General features: G+C 41.0%; 1 protein-coding gene across 4 annotated transcripts in view; it reads left to right on the plus strand.

The window, feature by feature from the left end:
* Positions 1-19,235, plus strand: part of LOC126187665 (peroxisomal acyl-coenzyme A oxidase 3-like) — a 319,748-nt gene that overhangs the window by 37,519 nt on the left and 262,994 nt on the right. For 2 of the 4 annotated variants that reach the window (XM_049928891.1, XM_049928894.1), the window contains exon 2: positions 9,047-9,168. The exons of the other annotated variants lie outside the window; for them this stretch is intronic. The gene's annotated coding sequence lies outside the window, so the exon portion shown is untranslated. The remainder of the gene's footprint in view (positions 1-9,046; positions 9,169-19,235) is intronic. 4 annotated transcript variants of the gene reach the window in all.

The raw sequence follows: 19,235 nt of genomic DNA on the forward strand, positions 1-19,235 counted from the left end.
CACAATGCTTTGCACACACATACAAAAACTCAAAAAGTTTTTTTAGGCATTCACAAATGTTCGATATGTGCCCCTTTAGTGATTTGGCAGACATCAATCCGATAATCAAGTTCCTCCTACACTTGGCGCAGCATGTCCCCATCAATGAGTTCGAAAGCATCATTGATGTGAGCCCGCAGTTCTGGCACATTTCTTGGTAGAGGAGGTTTAAACACTGAATCTTTCACCTAACCCCACAGAAAGAAATCGCATGGGGTTAAGTCGGGAGAGCGTGGAGGCCATGACATGAATTGCTGATCATGATCTCCACCATGACCGATCCATCAGTTTTCCAATCTCCTGTTTAAGAAATGCCGAACATCATGATGGAAGTGCGGTGGAGCACCATCCTGTTGAAAGATGAAGTCGGCGCTGTTGGTCTCCAGTTCTGGCATGAGCCAATTTTCCGCTGGCTACGCGTGAAACTTGCCCGCACGCGTTCAACCGTTTCTTCGCTCACTGCAGGCCGACCCGTTGATTTCCCCTTACAGAGGCATCCAGAAGCTTTAAACTGCGCATACCATCGCCGAATGGAGGTAGCAGTTGGTGGATCTTTGTTGAACTTCGCCCTGAAGTGTCGTTGCACTGTTATGACTGACTGATGTGAGTGCATTTCAAGCACGACATACGATTTCTCGGCTCCTATCGCCATTTTGTCTCACTGCGCTCTCGAGCGCTCTGACAGCAGAAACCTGAAGTGCGGCTTCAGCCGAACAAAACTTTACGAGTTTTTCTACGTATCTGTAATGTGTCGTGACCATATGTCAATGAATGGAGCTACAGTGAATTTATGAAATCGCTTCAATCATTTGTAATAGCCCTGTATAAAGAAGTGATTTTGGTCATATGACATGCATAGCCCTCTTAGATTCTTTTTAGACCATGTACTTACAGATACTGACAGGGAAAGTTGTAAAGTATTTAAAAGACATTATGGCATTTTGGATCATTGCTGTAAGATAATAAAGCTAAAGATAGCTGAAAAACTGCATTGAACTTCTCAGAATGAAAAATATGTACTTTTTACAGGGTATTGGCAAATCAAACCTATGGTGAAGTGTAAAAGGAAAAAAATTAGCTGTTAAGTTCTCTAAGTTCTGCACATTGTTACAATTAATTTTTGAAGAGACATTTCCAAAAGTTCTGCAGCAGTAGCTAGGGAAAATAGATGGATAGCTGCTGGTATTATAAAGTCCTCCGAGGCACTTAAATTTTTCAGTTCTTTACAAAAGCAGTACACTAATCCTTAGTTCCTAGATTACTATCACAGGTGTAAACAAAGATACAGGATGGTTCTACTTGCTGCAAAAAAATCATTCAGTAATGAAATAATATATAATGCTGAAAATAAATGCAGAGTAGTGTGGGATTTTATAAAACATGAAACTGGAAAAGACAGATGCAAGTATAAAAACATATGAATGAAAAGTAGGGGTAGAATAATAGAAATGCCTCAGGAATTAGCTAATTTTGTAAATTACTATTAGTTTGGATTGCAGAGAATCTACAGCAAAATCTTCCCAAAATTAATGTAGCAGCCACAATGATTTACTCAGCAAGCATAGTTATGATGTTTCCAACAACAAAGCTTGAAGTCAGCAAGACAGTACAACAGTTAAAAAATAAGATGTCAAAAGGCATAGATGAGGTTTCTGTCTCTGTTCTGAAAGGCATACACAGATAGCATATGAGCCCCAATAACAAATATAATGCATTAGTCTGTCAGTTCAGGTCTTTTTCCTGAGTAGGTAAAGCATAAATGAGTAGTGACTGTAGCAGAGAATGGTAATGCTGAAATCATTGAAAGTTATAGGCCAGTTTCAAAACTGTCTTCATTCTCAAAGATGACTGATTCGATTGTGAAAGAGAGAGTAATAAGGTACATGAAAAAATAGTATTTTTAATGAAGCACAGTTTGTTTTCTGAAGTGAGAAACATACAATACTGGCCATTACAGAGTTTACAAAAGTGGTACTCGAAGCTCTTGATGAGGCTGACTGTGTTATGGGCATACTCTTAGATTTGTCTGAGGCTTTTGATGATGTTGACCATAAAACACTACTAAACAAGCTAGAAGCACTTGGTATGAGAGGAACAGCGGCATCTCACTCATCATATGGTGGATGCTGACTCAATTTTTCAGATGAACTGTGGAGCACGGTTGAATGTGTGCAGGTGTGGAGTCAGCTTTCTGAACAGACTGGAGTTAATGTGAGGGCCATTAGTATGTGCAGTCATAAAGAACAAAACTATGTTTTATACTGCAGTTCACCTGATACATTTTGTGTGTAAATGAAGAAACACTGTAAAATTCGGACCATCTGAATGAAGCAGTGGAGCTGTTAAGACACTGACCTCATATAGAGGAGGATGGAGTTGCTCTGTCTGGCCATCCTGATTTGGGTTTTCCTAAGTTGCTTAGGCAAATGGTGGAATGGTTACTTAATGAAGATCATGGTCATCAACCTGTGCTATCCTCTAAAACCATTTTATGTATTCTTTGTGTTGTTTATTATAGCTTGACAATTCCCCCATCATTGTTAGATGACGCTCAAATGAATAAAGACAAATAATAAAAATGTTTTTGGATGATGCTGTTATTTATCATCTAGTTAAGACATAAGAAGATGAAAATAAAGCAGGGAATTACTGTCTTCGACATTCTGCTGTAGTACCACATTACAAAAGCTTTTATTCTCTTCTTGTCTGAACTGTGTATTATTCACGTTTAATTTCTGTATAGGACTACATTCCAGACAAATACCTTCAGAAAAGATTTCCTAACACATAAATTTATATTCTATGATAATAAATTTTTTCTCTTTCAGGGAAACTTTTTTTGCTGTTGCCAATTTCCATTTTACACTCACTCTACTTTGGCTAATCCTAGGTATTGTGCAGCCCAGCTGGAAAAAGTCATCTGCTATTTTTAATTCTTTTTTGCTAATCTAATTCAATCAGCATTGCTGTATTTAATTTAATTACAATGTACTACCATTGTTTTACTTTGACTGATATTCTGCTTTACTTCTTTTTGAGAAGAAATTCATTCCATCTACTGATTGTCTGAGTCTTTTTTGTCTCTGATAGGTTTATATCATTACTGGCAAATCTCAAAGTTTTTGTTTCTTCTCTGTAAAGTTTAATGTCTATTCCAAATTTCTCCTTGGTTCTTCACAGTTTGCGCAATGTACAGATAAAATGATTGACTATAACTCTGTCTCACTTCCTTCTCAGGTGTTGCATCCCTTTTGTGTCCTGTAACTCTTAATCCTGCAACCTGGCTTCTGTACAAATTCTAGATAAGCATTTACTTGGTATTTATATTTGTGTTGCCTTCAGAATTTCAAACAGTGTGTTCCAATTAACATTACCAAAAGCTTTCTGTCAACCTGTAAATGCTAGGAATGTAAGATAACCTTTCTTCAACCCAAGGATGTGCAGTCTTGTGACCATTTGTCTGATGGTGGCCAGCCACTCAACAATCATTTGAGTGAATGTTTTTTTTTTTTTAATCCCTTCCTGGGAAGGAGAGGACATATCGACTTAGATCATAGATGTATTTAGAATTCATAGGTATAACTGTATTTATTTTATTTCTTAAATAAAGTGAATGTTTGTGAAATGAATGGGGCGAATCAATTATGTATTTTTTTTGTCTCTTGATGCCCTTACTAAGCTATGGCAAGGGGTTCGTGGCCTGTGGTATGAACATGTCTGTGCAGTCATGCTTACACCAATCTTCTAAGATAAGTCATAGGATCAGAATTGCTTCATGTGTTCCTAAGGCTCTCTAGAACTCAAAACCGATCTTTCCTGAGATTGCATTCCATGATTTTTTCTGTTCTTCTGTCTTTAATTTGTGCCAGTATCTTATTATTATTTAGTAACATTCAGACCTCCTGCACATTACTTTCATTAATGAAATTCAATGTTCATCTGTAGGTTGATGCACTCTGAGTACATCTTTACTTACAAGTAAATTTGTTTTTGGATAGGATTTGCTTTGAGCAAACATAATTTTTTTCTTCTTGTCTACTCAGAAATGTTGTGCTGAAGCTACAGAATTATTAGTGGGTTTTTATTTTATTTCTATTAAATACTGGGAGAAATACTTTTTAGTATTTCAACGTATAGAATTTGTTTTTAAGTAAAATATTCACAGATTAGAAAACAGATTTTGTGTATGTAAAAATATTATGGAAGGGATAGTTGCTACTCACCATACAGCGGAGATGCTGAGTTGCAGACAGACACAATGAAGAGACTGTTAGAAAATGAACTTTCGGCCAACAAGGCCTTCATCAGAGTTAGAAAACACACACACACACACACACACACACACACACACACACACGTGTACACGACTGCAGTCTCTGACTGCTGAGGCCACACTGTGAGCAGCAGTGCGTGATGGGAGATGCAACTGGGTGTGGGGTTAAGGAGGAGGCTGGAGCAGAGAGGGGGAGGGATAGCAGGGTAGGAATGTGGTATGGAAAAATGCTGCTTGTGGGAGCTTAGAGGGACAAGGTGGAGAGAGGGTCAGGAAGCTAGTTGCAGTTGGGAGGTTAGATGGAGGGTGGAGGGGGGTTAGCAAAAAAGGAGAGAGGTAAAAAGAGTGTGGGTGCGTTGGTTGAATAGAGGACTGTGTAGTGCTGGAATGGGAACAGGGAAGGGACTAGAAGATAAGGAGGTAAGGACAAAGACTAATGAAGGTTGAGGCCAGGAGTGTTACAGTAACATTGGATATACTGCAGGGAGAGTTCCCACCTGCACAATTCAGAAAAGCTGGTGTTGGTGGGAAGGATCCAGACGGCACAGGCTGTGAAGCAGTTATTGAAATGAAGAATGTTGTTTTGGGTGGCACGCTCAGCAATGGGATGGTCCAGTTGTTTCTTGGCCACAGTTTGTTGGCGGCAATTCATGTGTGCAGACAGCTTGTTGGTTGTCATGTCTACATAGAAAGCAGCACAGTGGTTGCAGCTTAGCTTGTAGATCACGAGACTAGTTGCACAGGTAGCCCTGCCTTTGATGGGATAGGTGATGCTTGTGATTGGGCTGGAGTAGGTGGTTGTGGGTGGATGTATGGGACAGGACTTGCATCTAGGTCTATTATGGGGATGTGGACCATGAGGCAAGGCATTGGGAGCAGGACTAGTGTAGGGATCGGTGAGGATATTGTGTAGGTTCAGAGGGTGATGGAATACTACTGTGGAAGGGGTGGAAAGCATAGTGGGTAGGACATTCTTCAATTCAGAGCATGGTGAGTGGTAGTTGAAACTGTTGGAGAGAATGTGATTCAGTTGCTCCAGCTCTGGGTGGTACTGAGACACAAGAGGAATGCTCGTCTGTGGCTGGTCAGTGGGACTTTGGGAGGCGGTGAGTGACAGGAGAGGTAAGGTACAGATGATCTGTTTTTGTACAAGGATGGGAGAGTAATTGTAGTTTGTGAAGGCCTCAGTGAGACCCCAGGTGTATTGTGAAAGGAACTGCTTGTCACTATAGATGTGACACCCAAGGTGAAGCGAATGGGGGAGAATGTGCTGAGGTTCTGGAGGAATGTGGATAGGATGTCCTCACCATTTATCCAGATCATGAAGATGTCATCAGTGAATCTGAACAAGGTGAGAGGTTTGGGACTCTATAGTTGTTTTGGAAGGTTTCCTTTTGGCAACCCATGAATAGGTTGGCATAGGATGGTGTCATAGCCATATCCTGTTTTTTTTTTTTTTTTTTTTTTTTTTTAGTTAATGGCTTCAAAGGAGAAATAATTATGGGTGTGGATATAGTTGGTCATGACCATGACCAACTATACCCTCACACACGATTACTTCTCCTTTGAAGGCATTTCCTACAAACAAATCCGTGGTATGGCTATGGGCACTGGAGTGGGATGGATCTTTCTACCTCTCCTTTTTCCCCGTCCTCCATCTAACCTCACGACTGCAACTATCTGCCTGACCCTCTCCTTACCTTGTCCCTGTATGCTCCCTCAAACAGCACTTTAGTGTCCCCCACCCCTAACCTACTAGCCCTCCCCTCCCTGCTCCAGCATGCTCCTGCCTGCTCCTTACCCCCACCACACAGCTGCATCCCCCATCATGCGCTCCTGCTCACAGTGTGGCCTCAGCAGCCAGAGACTAAGATGATCTGCATGTGCATGAGTGTGTGTGTGTGTGTGTGTGTGTGTGTGTGTGTGTGTGTGTATGTGTCTGTGACTCTGCACCTCGGCTGTATGGTGAGTAGCAACAATCCTTTTCACAGTGTTGTTACATTCCATTTTGGATTTTCCATTATTAAATTTTGTGTATGGATTGTTAAGACGTGATGTGGTTTATGTGGCTTTCTGTACTTTGCATTGTAGCTGTTTTCCTTGCAGAGTTTGCATGTGCAAGTATAGAGAACTTAATGGAGAAAACTTATTTACATCCAAGAGTTTAGACAGGGAATGTAAATCACAACAGTCGTAATACTCTCAGTAGTGGAGTCCAGAAGGGTTGCTCTACTGAGAATGCTATTTACACATCTTCTCATCAAATGTTTCAAGCCTTAAATAATAAAATATCACCAGTTGGCATTTTTTGGGATCTTTACAATACACTTGATGGTGAAGATTGTTTCCAGAACGAAATTTTCACTCTGCTGCAATGTGTATGCCAATATGAAATTTCCCAGCAGATTAAAACTATGTGCCGGACTGAGACTCGAACTCAGAACCTTCGTCTTTTGCAGGTAAGTGCTCATTTGATTGAGATACCTGAGCATGACTAGTGACCTATTCTCTCAGCTTTACTTCTGGCAGTACCTCATCTCCTACAATCCAAACTTCATATAAGTTCTGCGAAACTCACAGGACTAGCACTACAGGAAGAAAGGATATTGTGGACATGTTGCTCATCGGAGTGAAAAATTCATTCTGGAAACATCCCACAGATCTGGAAATGTCACTGGCCGCAGGAGTATCTCAACATCACACAGACAGGTTGTAGAGACTTGTGGCCTATGGTGGTGAGCACTGTTATGTTGAAATACAACACCAAGATACTGTTGCGTGAGAGGTAAGACGTGATGAGGCTGGATGTCTGTGACCTACTGTCGTGCCCTTGATCACTGCCAGCTGTAACTTGAAGTCATATCTGATGACTCCTCACACCATGACACTGGGAGTAACACTGCCATGCCTCTCCAGAAGAATGGGTCCTCGCCCAGGATTGCCGTCATACTTGTAACGACAGTCATGAGGTGTAGAGCTGAAATGCAATTCATTGCAGAACAGTGTGACGCCATTAGTCAACAGTCCATGCTTCCTGGTCATGGCGCCACTCCAACTGCAGCTGTTCAAGTTGCGGTGTTAACAGCAGACTACTTTTGGGCTGGTAATTCTGTAGCTCAACTACCTTTAGTCTCCAACCATTGGTGCAGAATGACACAGAATGTTACAGGAAGTCCATTGCTTGTTCTCAGATGGCATGTGCTTATCTGAAGGGGCTACAATATGCTCGGTGCATGATATGCGGAACCTACCTTGTGGTATTCCGACAAGGTCAACCAGAAGCTTGGTGACGAGTGTGCCTGCCCTTAGCTCCCTATGCAGCCTGACACCAGACCCAACAAATCTGGATATTGCACAATTTAACTATCTGGCCAAATAGAGATCCTCAAAGAGGTTCCTGTTAAACCGTGTCAGGTGGTGACAACACTGTCTCACATGAGTACCTGGCATCTCTGTGTCCTTCGCAGACCTCACTTGACTTGTGATGCTGGTCACGCCCATTCTACATTGACAAACCAAAGAAACTGGTACCCTGCGAGCATGCAGAAGTGCCACAACATGACATAGCATGGACTTGACTAATGTCTGAAGTAATTCTGGAGGGTAATGCTGGAGGGAATTGGCACCTTGAATCCTGCAGGGCTGTCCATAAATCTGTAAGTGTGCAAGAGGGTGAAGATCTCTTCGGAACAGCATGTTGCAAGGCATCCCAGATAAGCTCAATAATGTTCATGTCTGAGGGTTTTGGGAGCCAGAGGAAGTGTTTAAATTCAGAAAAGTGTCCCCAGAGCAACTCTGCAGCTATTCTGGATGCATGGAGTATCACATTGTCCTGCTGGAATTGCCCAAGTGTGTCGGAATGTACAATAGACATACATGGATGCAAGTCATCAGGCAGGATGCTTACATATGTGTCACCTGTCAGAGTTGTATCTAGACATATCGGGGGTCCCATATCACTCCAACTGCACATACTCCACACCATTACAGAGCCTCCACCAGCATGAACAATCTCCTTCCGACATGCAGGGTCCATGGCTTCATGAGGTTGTCTCCATACTCATACACATCCATCCACTCAATACAATTTGAAATGAGACTTGTCTGACAAGGAAACATGTTTCCAGTCATCAACAGTCCAATGTTGGTGTTGACGGGTGCAGGTGAGGCGTAAAGCTCTGTGTCATGCAATCATCAAGGGTACACGAACGGGCCTTCAGCTCTGAAATCCCATTTTGATAGTGTTTCATTGAATGGTTCACACACTGACACTTGTTGTTGCCCCAGCATTGAAATCTGTAGCAATCTGTGGAAGGGCTGCACTTCCGTCATGTTGAAAAATTCCCTTAAGTCATCATGAAAAATTCCCTTAAGTCATCATTGGTCCTGTTCTTGCAGGATCTTCTTCTGGCCACAGTGATGTTGGAGAGTTGATGTTTTACTGGATTCCTGATATTCACCGTACACTCTTGAAATGGTTGTATGGGAAAATCCCCACTTCATTGCTACCTCTGAGATGCTGTGTACCATCACTCGTGCACTGACTATAACACCACATACAAACTCACTTAAATCTTAATAACCTGTTATTGTAGCAGCAGTAACCAATCTAGCAACTGCACCAGACACTTGTTGTCTTACATAGCCATTGCCGACCACAGCACCGTATTATGTCTGTTTACATATGTCTGTATTTGAATATCCATGCTTATACCAGTTTCTTTGACACTTCAGTGTGTAACTTACCATACCAGATCTGGTGACAATACTAAACATGAACAACATTGATGACCTCTGGTGCCTGTTCTTCCTGTGACAGAGATTTGGGTCTCTAATCATTTGCATACTCGTCAACGGTGTGTATGTGTATGAACTTAAATTGACATCTGACCATGTCTCTTGAGTGCTTCACTTTTTTTGTCATACAGTGTATATTTCTCGTGAAATAGATGTTTCTGTAGCTATATCAACAGCTCCTGTTGAAAATTTACACATTACATAAGCACTTTAATAAAGTTTTTGACAACAGCTGTTAATGTAGCTATAAAAATTTGACTTTCATGGAACATATTACAGCTGTGGAGCACCACATTACAAGAAGAATGTACATGTGTATATCTGTAACATACCAAAAATTATCTAGTGTAAAGTAGAGTACATTGTGAAATAAGAGAGAGCAGGTGAGTTAATGGACATTAAGTCCAGAAATATGTTGGTATGCTAAGATGTGTTGCTGGGCAGGTTCTTACCTCTGGAGATCAGGAAAACTGGTGTTGGCTGGGAAACCTAAGTAGCTTGTGTAGCACAGTGTAGCAAGCACTCTGGTTCCCAGAGTCATGCTGTAGAGCACACTCAGCAGCTGGATACTGGTTGCCTCTGAAGCTGACAGTTCTGTGCCCATTTATGTGTTTAGCCAGTTTAGTGATGCTCAGACTTGCATAAAATTCTGTGTAATGGACCAAATTAAATGGTAAACAACACATGTTGCTTTGCAAGTTGCTCTGCCTTTGATATTGTATGATTTATAAGTGGTGGGACTGGAGCAGGTGGTAATGTGTGAGTGCATGGGGCAGATTTTACAGTAGGGACGACTGCATGAGTAGGAATAGTGCAGTACTAATAATGGTTTATGAATGTCGTAATGTTTGACTAGGATGCTAAGACGTTGGGAGTCTGACAATTGGTTAGATGGGAAGAATGTCAGTAGGGGAGGATCTGTAGGCTTGACTAGAGAAATTCATAGCCTTGTTGAGATAAAGTATTGTGGCATTAAACTCCTGGATGGTACTGGGTGACAAAGAGGGCATTTCTGAGTTTTTCGGCAGTGGGAATTGTATTAGAGACAGGGTGAGAGAAGGATAATGCCCGGAGAATTGCTTGTCAATAATAGCAGTGGGGTACTGCATAAGTCTCTATGGCAAATTCAGACGCTTTAGGTGGCAAGAAGTGATGTGGAGCTGGTTTGCAAACTTCCCACCTCTCTCCCATAGGTTGACTTACTTGGTATGCACAGCCGATCTTCTCTGGATAGCTGGCCACGTCAATCTCCAAAAACTTCTCTGTAGAATAATGCTGATTAAGGAAATTTTTCAGATTCTCTCTCTACTCTTGAAATAAATAATTGGTGCTCGAAGAAGATTTTTAGCCCAGTCGTGGTATATTTCAACTTCCACAAAAAACAAATTGACTTCGTATAAATATTCAAACTCATGCGAGTCAACCAAGTCGTCAAACATTAGACTCTATTAGGATACACTTACAACAGGGTTGGTTTAATAACCACCAGAAAATATGAACATGTCTTGCTTCTAGCAAGTCCAACACATGAATTACTTAAAAGTCTAATCTCATTTCTTCATTTGTTCTTAACACTCATCACAGACACTAAACCAGCAAAGACTAGCACAGGCTCTTCTCTACACATACACTGAAACTCTATGGATTGTACAGCAGGTACTTGTTGGCCGCTGTTCGGCCACCATGTCCTCATTTTGCTCGTGACTGTTTTTAGACCTGTGCACACAAACATGCAATGCGCAGTAGGTCGGATTCATCTCTCTCACACTTCTATTTAAAATATCATGGGTTCGAGATGGAGGAAGGCTAAGTGGTTCTAGAATTTACACGGAAATTCTCAAAGCACTACATATTCTCCCCCTCAGATCGAACACATGATATTTTATATTCCATCGTTATGTATGTTTATATCACAAATAACAACAATCCATATTTCAGCAGTACACCTTGTTCTTTTAATAACTGTGAATACCCTTTTCCTTATTATTTAGCTGTTCCTTATTTTTTTTCATTTTACTTTAATTATAAAACGTGAATATTTCAATCAATGTTGGAGTTAGCTCTTTCAATATCTAAAAGATCGTGAGGACCAATTTCTTTTTCTTTTTTCTGCTCTTTATCCAATTGTAAATTCCAGGTGTTCATGACACTTGAGTACTTTATTCTGTATTCTAATTCCTTGCAATATTTTTTTCCTTAGTATGTACGAGTGTCATTATTTATAGTAGTTTGTAGTCTGGAAGAACTCTGGGCAAATAAAAGTGTTCTTTTTGACCCTTGTAGACTCACATAAAACATATAAAACTTGTTGGGTTCAAATTAATGATATGAATGTAATAGAGGGAAACATTCCACATGGGAAAAATATATCTAAAAACAAAGATGATGTAACTTACCAAACGAAAGCATTGGTATGTTGATAGAGACACTAACAAACACAAACAAACACACAAAATTCAAGCTTTTGCAACCCACGGTTGCTTCATCAGGAAAGAGGGAAGGAGAGGGAAAGACGAAAGGATGTGGGTTTTAAGGGAGAGGGTAAGGAGTCGTTCCAATCCCGGGAGTGGAAAGACTTACCTTAGGGGGAAAAAGGGATAGGTATACACTCGCACGCGCACACACACACACACACACACACACACACACACACACACACACACATCCATCCGCACATATACAGACACGAGCAGACATATGTAAAGGCAAAGAGTTTGGGCAGAGATGTCAGTCGAGGCGGAAGTTCAGAGGCTTTTGCCACGAATCTGCTCCAGTCCTGAATCCCTGAACCATTACACCAACAACCTGAAAACAGCTTTCGCATCCCACAACTACCCTCCCAACCTGGTACAGAAGCAAATAACCAGAGCCACTTTCTCATCCTCTCAAACCCAGAACCTCCCACAGAAGAACCCCAAAAGTGCCCCACTTGTGACAGGATACTTTCCGGGACTGGATCAGACTCTGAATGTGGCTCTCCAGCAGGGTTATGACTTCCTCAAATCCTGCCCTGAAATGAGATCCATCCTTCATGAAATCCTCCCCACTCCACCAAGAGTGTCTTTCCGCCATCCACCTAACCTTCGCAACCTCTTGGTTCATCCCTATGAAATCCCCAAACCACCTTCCCTACCCTCTGGCTCCTACCCTTGTAACCGCCCCCGGTGTAAAACCTGTCCCATGCACCCTCCCACCACCACCTACTCTAGTCCTGTAACCCTAAGGTGTACATGATCGAAGGCAGAGCCACGTGCGAAAGCACCCACGTGATTTACCAACTGACCTGCCTACACTGTGAAGCTTTCTATGTGGGAATGACCAGCAACAAACTGTCCATTCGCATGAACGGACACAGGCAGACAGTGTTTGTTGGTAATGAGGATCACCCTGTGGCTAAACATGCCTTGGTGCACAGCCAGCACATCTTGACACAGGATACTTCCCACTAGCACCAACCTGTCAGGACTCTGGAGATGGGAACTTGCCCTTCAATATATCCTCTCTTCCCGTTATCCACCAGGCCTCAACCTCTGCTAATTTCAGGTTGCCGCTGCGCATACCTGACCTGTCATTCAACAACATCTTTGCCTCTGTACTTCCGCCTTGGCTGACATCTCTGCCCAAACTCTTTGCCTTTACATATGTCTGCTTGTGTCTGTATATGTGCGGATGTATATGTGTGTGTGTGTGTGTGTGTGTGTGTGTGTGTGTGTGTGTGTGTGCGCGAGTGTATACCTGTCCCTTTTTCCCCCTAAGGTAAGTCTTTCCGCTCCCGGTATTGGAACGACTCCTTACCCTCTCCCATAAAACCCACATCCTTTCGTCTTTCCCTCTCCTTCCCTCTTTCCTGATGAAGCAACCGTGGGTTGCGAAAGCTTGAATTTTGTGTGTGTGTTTGTGTTTGTTAGTGTCTCTATCAACATACCAATGCTTTCATTTGGTAAGTTACATCATCTTTGTTTTTAGGTATAATAAAGCTTGTGGTGTATAGCATTCAAACTTACCAGAATAATTCCTGTTAAATGTGTGACTTCTTTCACAATACTGTCCTTTTCCTCTAGGATCAGTACCTATACCTTACATGTGGGTTGACCCTATGAGTGCACTTCCTCCTTCCATTCTGGTAGGTACACCCCTTTATAAAATGTCCCTATTCATCAGGCCACAGGTCGTCCTATCTCTATGTAGGTACACTTGCCCTATATCCTAAGCAAATGCCGGGTACGTCCCCCTTATACTTTATGAGTAGGCCTCATGGTTCATTGCACTAATATACATCTTTATGTACACTATAATTAAATATTTCCTGTAAAAATATAAACTATTTTACACCTAACTCTCATTTCTAGGTACCTCCTCTAATACTCCAGAGTGCTGTACCACTTCTCAACTTCTATAATCTTAGTAGATACTGTGTATACACATATTATTCAACTTATGGTAGATACTATGCCTACCTGTATTAATCAACTCTGAGTAGATACTATGTGTATACAATAAGTCCCACTATTCTATGACTTATCACTTCATCAGAGTGTTTGCTACCCTGACTTTCCTTAAATGATTATCACGATTAACTCCCACTTCTATTACTGACAAGCAATTCTCCTGGGCATTATCCTTCTCTCACCCTGTCTCTAACACAATTCCCACTGCTACAAAACTCAGAAATGCCCTCTTAGTCACCCAGTACCATCCAGGTATTGAGGTAGATGTGGTTGCTAAGATCAAAGAAGAGAAAGAAGACAGCCTCAAAGACACGAACCCTTCCCACTCCCCTTCCCCAGGATCGCTACATCGCCAGTACTTGAGTGAGAAGCTGGAGGAGGTATAGTGTTAAATCGTCTCTTACAGAATGGACATTCCCACCTTCACCCTTGATGTCCCCGAAGAAAATCTTAGCAACCCTATGGAAATGGCAAATGGTGAAGAATCAGGCACACTTGTTTGCGAGGGTCGTTTGATAGGTGTGATGTGTGTTTTGTGTTAGTCATGATTTATATTTTCATCTAAATCATGCTTTTTACCTACACTATCCACCCCCTATTAACATCGATACAAAACCTCCCGTGTATGCCACATCTCATAAAAGGGATAAAATATTCTGTACCAAGTACAAAATTATATATTCCATAATCACAGTCATTTAATTAGTCACACAATATTATGTTTTCCACAAATATGATATTCTATTCAGTTTACTAAGAAAAATATGCTTCAATGACTTTAACACAATTATCTTACATTCAGTGTGAGAATGGTATTCTTACGATTTCAGAAATTATTTTGAAAGTTATTTGCCCGGTATGGTGTTCCCTACTTGCTTAGAATTATGTGACAAAGTATAACCAGGCAGCTTTCAAGAAAACCATTTTTGGCATCATTGTAATTATGATTCATATTAATAGAATATACAAATTTAATGACGATGATTTCACCCAGACTTCTGCCCTCAGATTTGCACAGAAAACTGGTGAAAAGATTACTTAAAAGGACTAACTCAGGCAAAAATAAAACCTAACTATAAGTGGAATTTGCGTAGGCTGCTGTCAGTTTTACAATCAAAACCATGGGAGAGAATAGCTGGCTAGGCAGATTTAATCTATCTTATTTCGTGGATAATATGTGTTCCAATTCCCACCTCATATCGCCGCCTAGTAATGTCAGGATAAGTTGGGATGAGCTGGTACGAGTCATGAAGACAGGTAAGGGCACCCCTGGAATAACCAAGGAAGACACAATCAAAATTCCTAGCGGGCACAACTCTCTAACAACTGAGGACGACGCAGTCAAAATTCCTAGCAGGCACAACCGTCTAACAATCGAGGACATCGCAGTTAAAATTTCTAGCAGGCACATCCCTCTAACAACTGAGGATGATGCAGTCACATACCAGGAACAATTTTGAGTGATGTAATAACAAATACTCGCTGGTATGGTTCTCCAAAAACCTGTAAGTGGGGGTGATAGAATAGTGTAATAAGTTGGAGGAATTCGGTGCAGGAAAATTTTATTACGGAAGAAACACCGTAAACAACTCGGGATCTGATGTTCGTCACTCTGCCTGTTGACACAGAACATTAATGGCCCTGGGAGATAGATGACTCTGCCCGGATCCCGTGGATCTGATATTAACGTTACTTGAGCAAGTGCTGACCAGTACTTCTTCGTAAATTTTGTTTGAAAGTCTCCCCACTGCAAAAAAATCACCACTTCACTAGGTAACACAACATTAGGTGAAGTTATTTGTTTTTCTACATGTTCCTGGATAAGTCTGACTTCTCTCCAGAGTTCATCTATTCCTTTCCGGGTATCAGTAAGTTCTGAAGAAGCCATAGGTGATATATTCCTGGATGTATTCTCGCAGTGACTTTCTGATCTATAATTTCTTCTACCTGTTCCTCCAAACTACTTACATTTATAATGTCTGAGTTCGCTAATTTTTCTTTGAAGTTTTATTTCTACATTATCTACTCATGTGTTAACACCTGTAATTTGCGATTGGATTATTGGCATTTACTTATCTTGCTTGTTGACGCACTCATTAAAGTATGCAACTTCTGCTTTACAGCCTCAAACTTAACACTGAATACCTTTTCAAATGATCCTGACTTTTCATTAATTTCAGATTCGACCATATTACATTTTTCCTCAATATCAAATTCTAATTTCTTTGTCAGACCCTGGATTTGATCATTCTGTTTCTTACTAAAGTCAGTGAACAGTTGATTTACATGGAGGTTTAAAGAGTTTTTTACTTCATTCTTTAATTCTAATTTCAAATCCTCTACTTCAGTATTTAAATCATCAAATTCAGTCCTTAAAGCCCCCATGCCTTTGCATAAACTACTAAATTCTTTGCTTTGCGATTCTACTTTGGCATTTATCAAATTTAATTGAGAATTTACGGACCCTAGTTCTTTCTTTAGAGTTTCATTCTGAGCATTAGAAACTTCATTTAGTTCCTTTCTTAAAGCCGCTGAATCTGCACTCTCTGCATCTAATTTAGCATTTTGACCTTTGATTAGGTTTCCTAACTCAGACCAGTCTGGCATTTCTCACTGACTCTCATAGCCATAGCTGGTTTGTGAGTTTTTCCATTTGTCCCAAGCTATTCATATTCTTATTAACTTTAGACCCAGTAATCATTTAAAAAAATCAACTCTGGGTATAATAACTACAGTAATAATGTACGTTCGAGGGCTAATACCACATTGTATTAATACAATAAAGTTCTGTTTTACGCTCACCTGGCGTAGAATTTGGGCTGCATTGATGAACGGACGTGTAATCAGCACCGGCGTCAGTTGTTGGTTTCCACGTAGGTGTCAGTGAGCAAATGTGGAAGTAGGTCAGCACTGGCGAAGAGCAACTGGTGCCAGTGGCGTCGGATGTTGGTTTCTGCGTCTGCATACTTATGATGTGTGAGAGCTGTATACTTCCCTACACCGGATCTTCTTAGTCGAATTGTTCTCAGTGTATCTCTTCTTAGTCTAATACATAGAGATCTTCTTTCCAATCTGTGTTATTACTTCCTTACGTCTTTCCGTTTGCTGCATCCACAAATTTTCATTATCATTTGATTTGTGGGCTAAATCAAGTTTCTTGTAACTGTTTTCATGTCTTGTTATACTGGGTTGCTATGGTAACATCCAACATCCACTTTTCTCATTTTCGTCACTAATTCCCATTTTTTCGGGTCCTTTTTCACCGGTTGCCACGTTCTAACTTTTTAGACGATAGAAAGCATGGACTAAATATACAAACTTTATGTTTTCACCAATTAACAATGTATTGCATTATGCCAAATAACTTTCTCGCATTTTACATGTAAATATCTCTGTCTTCTTGTAATTCACTCGCTTTTCGAGCTCTAGAAACACATTTACTTACATTTATAAATGAGTTGGTTTAAGAACCACTTGTAAATATGACCACATCTTGCTTCTAGCAAGTCGAACACATGAATTACTTAAAAGTCTAATCTCATTTCTTCATTTGTTCTTAACAATCATCGCATTCACTAAACCAGCAAAGAATAGCACAGGCTCTTCTCTACACAAACACTGAAACGCTATGGATCATACAGCAGGTACTTGTCAGCCACTGTTTGGCCGCCACGTCCACATTTTGCTCGTGACTGTTTTTAGACCTGCATACACAAACATGCAATGCACAGTATGTTGGATTCATCTCTATTACACTTCTATTTAAAATATTGTGGGTTCAATATGGAGGTAGGCCAAGTGGTTCTATAATTTACACAGAAATTCTCGAAGCACTACAAAATATGTCTGCTCCGATCAATGAATCCCTCAACAGTTACATCAACAACCTCTCCAAAACTGTCCTGTCCCACAAGTACCCTGCAGATTGTGTTCACAAATAAATATCCCAAACAGTAACCTGCTCTAACTGTCTGACTAATACAGTTCCTACTTGTAAGGAAGTCAGAAGCACCTCTTTTGCCCCCCAGTAGAACACATGCATTGTATGCCTCAATACGTAACTAATTTTGTTTTACATTTGCAGAGGTGAAAGAGTGACTGAAGCCTTGGGCATGTTTATTATATCTTTTTATTGTCGCAGAAGGAGCTGAGAAGCATAGTCGCTGTTGTGTAATGGTTATGATTGTAGACTGTTGCATGGAGGGTCGTTAGTTCAAAACTCACCTGAACTAGAGTATTTTATTTTCTGTATTCTGTTTGAGTACATTCTAGAAGTATCCACAAATGGCAAGAATCATTGTACTGTAATGTTCTGTAGCTGTATGTATATCGTATGTTTTCTGGTCGGAAACAGTTCACTCCATGCTCTTATATGTGCAAATGCTGAATAAATCTGCGTTAAGTGAAGTTAGTGTTTGTCATTCATCTACTTACACCTTCTTATACGTGAAATTATTCTGGTGGAGGCGCTGGGTATTGGAATTTGTGATACCGCACATTATCGATGACACAGTGGCTCCCATCAGGCCCCAACAGAGCCACCATTTACGTGGCGAGAAACCAAAGTTTGAGCCATATTCAACAGATTGCAATCTATCGGAGACAGAAGAAGAAAAGGAGGATGTTACAATGACAGCAACTGTATGCTACCTCATGAGACATCCTTCCGGGTTCTCTGGTGACAATGACCAAGATCCCAACAAATGACTGAAGGTATATGAGTGGATAGCCAGATTTAACAAATGGGATGACACCATGTGTTTGGCTAACGTATTTTTCTACATGGAGGGCGCTGCCAAGCAATGGTATGAGAATAACAAGGAGATGTTCACAAGCTGGGTAGTATTCCAGGTGGAACTGCTCAAGTATTTTGGCGACACATAACGACGGAAGTACAAGGCTGAAGATAAATTAAAGTGCAGGAGAAACAACAGCATCCTACATTCAAGACGTCTTGGCTCTGTGTAAAATAGTGGATCCTAGAATGAAGGAGGAAGATATGGTTGCACGTCTCATGAAGGGTGTTGCTGAGGACATATATCAAGTCCTACTCCTGAAGGAGGTTTCGACAGCAGACTACTTCATAAAATGGTGCCAGTATATCGAGACAATGCATCAAATAAGAATTACATGCAAGAAGTTTGAACGGCTTCCAAACGTCATATCGATGTCTGTGATGGAGGAAGAAACTGATTTCACAAGTGTTCTTCATCAGATAATGAGAGAGGAAGTTCAGAAGGCACTTGGATTGCATGGCGAGCAAAATACCGAGATGCTTCAAGAGGTCATAAGGGAGGAAGTGGAACAGACATTGAACCCAATCTCTCGTCCTTCAGTTCCCTTTAAAATGGTAAAAAAGTCGAGACTCAGGCAAAGTTATGTTCCTTCAGTGCCGCATTAGCAACCTATTGGGCACCAAGGAAGACTGACGTCTGGAGGAACCAGGATAACCAACTAGTATGTTTCCACTGAGTACAACCAGGACATGTGGTGCGCTGTTGTAAAGAAAGGCAGCGGATATTCGATGACACCTGCGTCAGAAGACAGCAGACCTCTCTTAGCCAATGCCAACTCCGGGACGACGAAGCTGAACAAGAATATGTGGGTGCAGGACGACGTAGGTCACCATTGCCTCAAGCTAGCCGCTAGACAGGACACTCCCCAACATACCAATCAAG

Source organism: Schistocerca cancellata, chromosome 5, assembly GCF_023864275.1.
Source record: "Schistocerca cancellata isolate TAMUIC-IGC-003103 chromosome 5, iqSchCanc2.1, whole genome shotgun sequence".
Classification (NCBI taxonomy): Eukaryota; Metazoa; Arthropoda; class Insecta; order Orthoptera; family Acrididae; genus Schistocerca; species Schistocerca cancellata.